The sequence below is a fragment of the Pistacia vera genome, unplaced genomic scaffold (genome assembly GCF_008641045.1).
Source record: "Pistacia vera cultivar Batoury unplaced genomic scaffold, PisVer_v2 Contig1187, whole genome shotgun sequence".
Lineage (NCBI taxonomy): Eukaryota > Viridiplantae > Streptophyta > Magnoliopsida > Sapindales > Anacardiaceae > Pistacia > Pistacia vera.
Window position 1 is genome coordinate 55,627 of NW_022195234.1, and position 5,062 is coordinate 60,688.

Here is a 5,062-nt window from a genome sequence, read left to right on the forward strand (position 1 = left end):
ATTGGGGTATTTAGTGAAATTTGTAAACTTAGGGGGTTTTTTGAAATTTTTAAATTTATAAAAAACTAAAATTCAAACTTTTAAGGGTATTTTAGTCTTTTCACTATTAATAAACAGAAATCACTAACAGAACATGACGGAAAGTACCTATTTGTCATTTCAAAACCTTTTGGGTATCAACTTGTCGTTACGATAAATCTTGGATATGTATAAGTCGTTCGCCCTTTTTTAAAATATGAAGATGAATTTATTATTTAGCGATTATAAACAAAAATTCAATCAAATTTTTTCATCTAGTCCTCGCTCATATACGAAAACAGGAGTTTTTGTGCTTCTGTGTAAGTGTAAGATGACCTTCCCCTTGAGAGAGTAATCCAGTTTTGATTTTTTTTTTATTTTTTTTAAAAGGTAAATTCATATTTCGTACACTCACATGGGCTGTCTGACAAAACTTTTGTGACTAGTTCACATCAATAGTAGGGTAAAATCAATATTTACGGCAAGTATTTTTCAGAAATAAATGAAGGTTAGGTAACATAAATGTTAAATTTCCAACTGCTGCTCTCTAAGTTGTCAGAAATTATACACTGGTTGGGTAATGGGTACCATCCATACCCATTGACATGAGCTGTTTGAGCAACAATGGGGATGTGCATATTCCTGTTCCTGATTTCTTTCGTTGCTTCATATCCATCCATCACTCCCAATGCCCCACTGAATACTGCAAGAATTTATTGGATATGAATATATAATAACGTTATTTCTAGTTCTGCTTTTTCACGTGGGAGATTCAAAAATATTTTTGTAATAAACTCCAATAAAAGTATTGACTTGTGTTTTCTTGTATTAGCGAGAAAAAGATTTTTGTGATTAATGCCAGTCATCAACCAAGCTAACAGCTGATGCTCCTGTCAAGAACTTAGCACCATCTATCCAACTTTTTTCCTTTAATATGTCAAGTCCAATTTTTTCCTAATCTGGCAACAAACAAATTCGTTCCAAGTCTGAGTCAATTTTTTTTCTTCCAAACTAGCAAAACAAATAAGATTGACAGAGTCCCATCTTCCATTCCATGTTTTCTACCTGACTTTATTTTCCAATCTGAGTGTAATGCTATTTCTATGAAAAGGAATTGTTTTGTGGTGTGATTGACTGAGTGAATGTGAAGTGTAATGTGTCATGAATTTCTTTTTAATGATTCAAATCCCATCTTCATTCAATGGTACGTTTGCAGAATGCAGAGGTCTGTGTTCCATTCAATTCAACCACATCACTTGAATTGATATTTAATCTTAATTTAACCATTTTCCCCGATTAATTAATCCAAAGTCATGCTTTGCTTTGGCTGCTGTCTCTACTATTATTAATTTATTATATCACCATTTTCTCCGATTAATTAATTGATGGTAGGAGCTCTTACTTAACAATTTGTGAATGTCAATTGTCACTTGTATTCAAGGGTTTTAGAAAGTGACATATACACCCAAAAAAATTATTGTTGTTGACTTGTTGTATATAAACTATAGTACTCTCTTGGATGTGTTTGTTGCTTTCTCCAAACCTTGAAGAGTAAATTGTTAGAAACCATTGTCTTAACTGATGGTGGACGTTCCAGTGAAGAATCGGGCAGTACCCAAAAAGAGAGAGCGAAAATAGTGGCTTGAGAGCTATGGTTGATGCAGTGATCTCATTTGTGGTAAACAAGATTGGGGATTATCTTATCCAAGAAGCTGTGCGCTTCCAAGTAGTGAAAAAAGAAGTGGAGTCGCTAAAGAATGAACTAGAATGGATGCAATCTTTCCTCGAGGATGCAGAAAGAAAACAAGTTGATGATGCTATTATAAGGAAGTGGGTATCTGACATTAGAGATGTCGCTTATGATATTGAAGATGTCTTGGATACATTTACACTCAAAATCGAGGAAGAAGAGGCTCCGACTATAGTTCAAATCAATGAAGTAGAGGCTCCGAAAAGGAGGAGGAGAATTTCTGCTTGCATCAAGAAGTTTTCTTCGATTTTCAGTAAAGACTCAAGTCAGAAAACATCCAATCATAAGGACTCCAGTACTCCCACAGAGTCCAGTAGCCACACAGAGTCCAGTTTCTTCAGCAATGGAGAAAAGGCTGTCGATCAGCGCAACATAGGCAAGAAGATCGAAGAGATCAAACAGAAACTTGGTGAAGTTTCTCGGAAACGTCAAGACTACCGCCTTGAGGATGTTGGTAACAAGGGTGAAGGAAAGGACAATGCTCTTTACAGATTGAAGGAACTGAGAAGAGTCACGTCCTTTGTGGTAGATGACCATGTTGTTGGCTTTGAGGATGATGCTAAGAAATTGTTGGCTAAACTTCTTGGCGGGGGGCAGCGGAGAGGTGTGATTTCTATTTTTGGTATGGGTGGTTTAGGTCAAACAACTCTTGCTAAAAAGCTTTACCACAACTATGATGTCAATAATAAGTTTCAAGATCGAGCTTGGGTTTCAGTCTCTGAAGATTACAAAACTGAAGATATTCTTCGAAGGATTATAAAATCTTCCCATAACATGCTTGAAAGTGAGCATGAAGAATCTTTAAGAAAGAAGAAGAAGATGAGTGTAGAAGAATTGGAGCGAGAGCAACAGGAGATGAAGGAATGTCAATATAGGGAGTGGGAGAAGATGAGTCAAGAAGATTTGTAGCGGTATCTTAGAAAATCTTTGAATGGACGCTCATACTTGCTAGTGATCGATGATGTATGGCATAAAGAAGCTTGGGAGAGCTTCAAAAGAGCATTTCCTGATGACAATAATGGTAGTAGAGTAATTATTACCACCCGTATCAGAGAAGTTGCTGAAAGTTCGGACGAAAAAGTTCATATCCATGAGCTTCCATTGCTAAACCCAAGTGAAAGTTGGAAGCTCTTTTGTGATAAAGCCTTCCAAAACTCAAATGCCGATGAAGGATTAAAGAAGTTAGGAAGAGAAATGGTGGAGAAATGTAGAGGCTTACCACTTGCCATAGTTGTATTGGGAGGACTCTTGTCAACGAAGAAGCCACATGAATGGCGCGGGGTACATCATCATATTTGGCAACATCTAAGGGACGATTCAATTCAGATCTCCTCCGTGTTAGCTTTAAGTCTTAATGATTTGTCTTTTGAATTAAAGTTAAGTTTTCTCTACCTAAGTCTTTTTCCAGAGGATTTTGAAATCCATGTGGAGAAACTAATTCGATTACTAGTGGCGGAGGGTTTCATGCAAGAAAATGAAGGTCAAACAATGGAAGAGGTGGCTGAGAGTCATTTGAAACAGTTGATTAATAGAAGTTTGGTGCAAATAGAGAAAAGATGTTGGGGGCGGTTTGCCACATGTCGGGTTCATGATCTTTTGCGCGATCTTGCTATTCAGAAAGCAAAGGAATCAAACTTCGCATACTTTTATGATGCAACCATACATTCAACTCCCCCTTCGATCATATCATCTTGCGGAAGACAAGCTGTTTATTCAGAGGTTGATAGGCGTTTGTGGTTTCAACACTATAATCAATTGTCGCGTTCCTTTCTCTTCTTTAACCAAAAGTGGGACGAATCACTCAAATTAATACAGCACTTACCACCCCTGTTCACCAGATTCAGATTGCTCAGAGTGCTCGATGTTGATGGTTCTGAGAGTAAGATTACGTTACTGCTGAGTAAGAGAAGCTTACCTAAAGAGATTGGAAAGTTGATCCACTTGAAATATTTGGGGCTAGGAATGCACAAATATATCATTTTCCATCATCATTTGTCAAGTTGAAGAAGTTGCAAACTCTTGACATATATGGTATTAACTGGGATTTTCATGAAATACCGATTGAGATTTGTAAGTTGCAGGAATTGAAGCATCTAATTGGAAGCTTTCGAGGATCATTGTCGGTAGACAATTTGACAAACCTTCAAACTCTCAAGTACATAAGTATTAAATGTTGGAGTAAAATTAATCCTGAAAAGTTGGGTTATCTTCGGGAGCTGAGGATCGATTCGAATATTTCTTTATCAAAGGAGTTTGATTTGGAATCAATAGGCAAACTGAAAAGCCTTCGAATTTTATCAGTTACGTTGATGCCTTATCAATCTTTTGCTTCATGGCAAGCACTTGCTAATTGCGCATGTCTTGTAGATTTGAGATTAAGCGGGAAGATGGAGAAACCACCTAGAAACATGGAGGAACTCTTACCAAATCTTGAATGTTTAAAGTTATCATCAAATTCAATTCTCAGGGATGATCCAATGGCTTTTTTGGAGAATTTGCCAACCCTCATGATTCTTGTGTTAAACTTCATTTTCTGTAGTGAAAAAAAAATGATATGCTCGGCAAATGGTTTCCCTCGTCTTGAAATTCTACAAATTAATTTTACTCCGTCGGAGTGGCAAGTACATCAAGATTCAATGCCAATACTTAGAGGCTTACGGCTTCCAACTTACGGCAAGTTCATAATTCCAGAAAGACTAAGATCAATCCCGCCCCCGGCTAAATGGGAATGTGCAGATGACAGGGTACCTATTAATAACTCAAGCTACTTTCAACCCTGATAATTGTGTTGTGTGTTATCAATTTTCTCTTTTCAGGTTTTTTCCTTCATTTCTTGTTACAATGCAGTTCATTGTTTTCTATATGCACTACTTTTCTTTGTTAAATGCTGGCTGCTTTCATTTGTTAAATGCATCAAATGCAGGCTACTTGCAAAAATGATATGATATATGCTATTAATGGCTAGCTGATAGTAAATAACTTCTACAAATGGTGACCATTTAAATATTGTCCTATCCTATCCTATACTTACCAATCTCAAGACTTTTTTTTTTCTCTGAATTAGACCATTCATGTCATTGTAAGATGACCCCCCCTTCTTCAACACCTTTCTTTGCCAATTACCTGAGACGATTCGCTTTCTTCCTCATCTCTAATGTTTCATCTTCATTATTCATAACTGTACACACAGCCTTCTTGATCTTATGTCTCTCTATCAAAGGTGATTCATCCGTCGCCCAAACCTTCCAAAACTCATCGCCTACAGAGACAACTCAGAAAAAGGCCAAGTACCAT

General features: G+C 36.9%; 1 pseudogene; it reads left to right on the plus strand.

Moving 5' to 3' along the window:
- The first annotated feature begins 1,669 nt into the window (after window positions 1-1,669).
- On the plus strand, window positions 1,670-4,548 carry LOC116111109 (annotated as a pseudogene).
- Window positions 4,549-5,062: the final 514 nt, after the last annotated feature.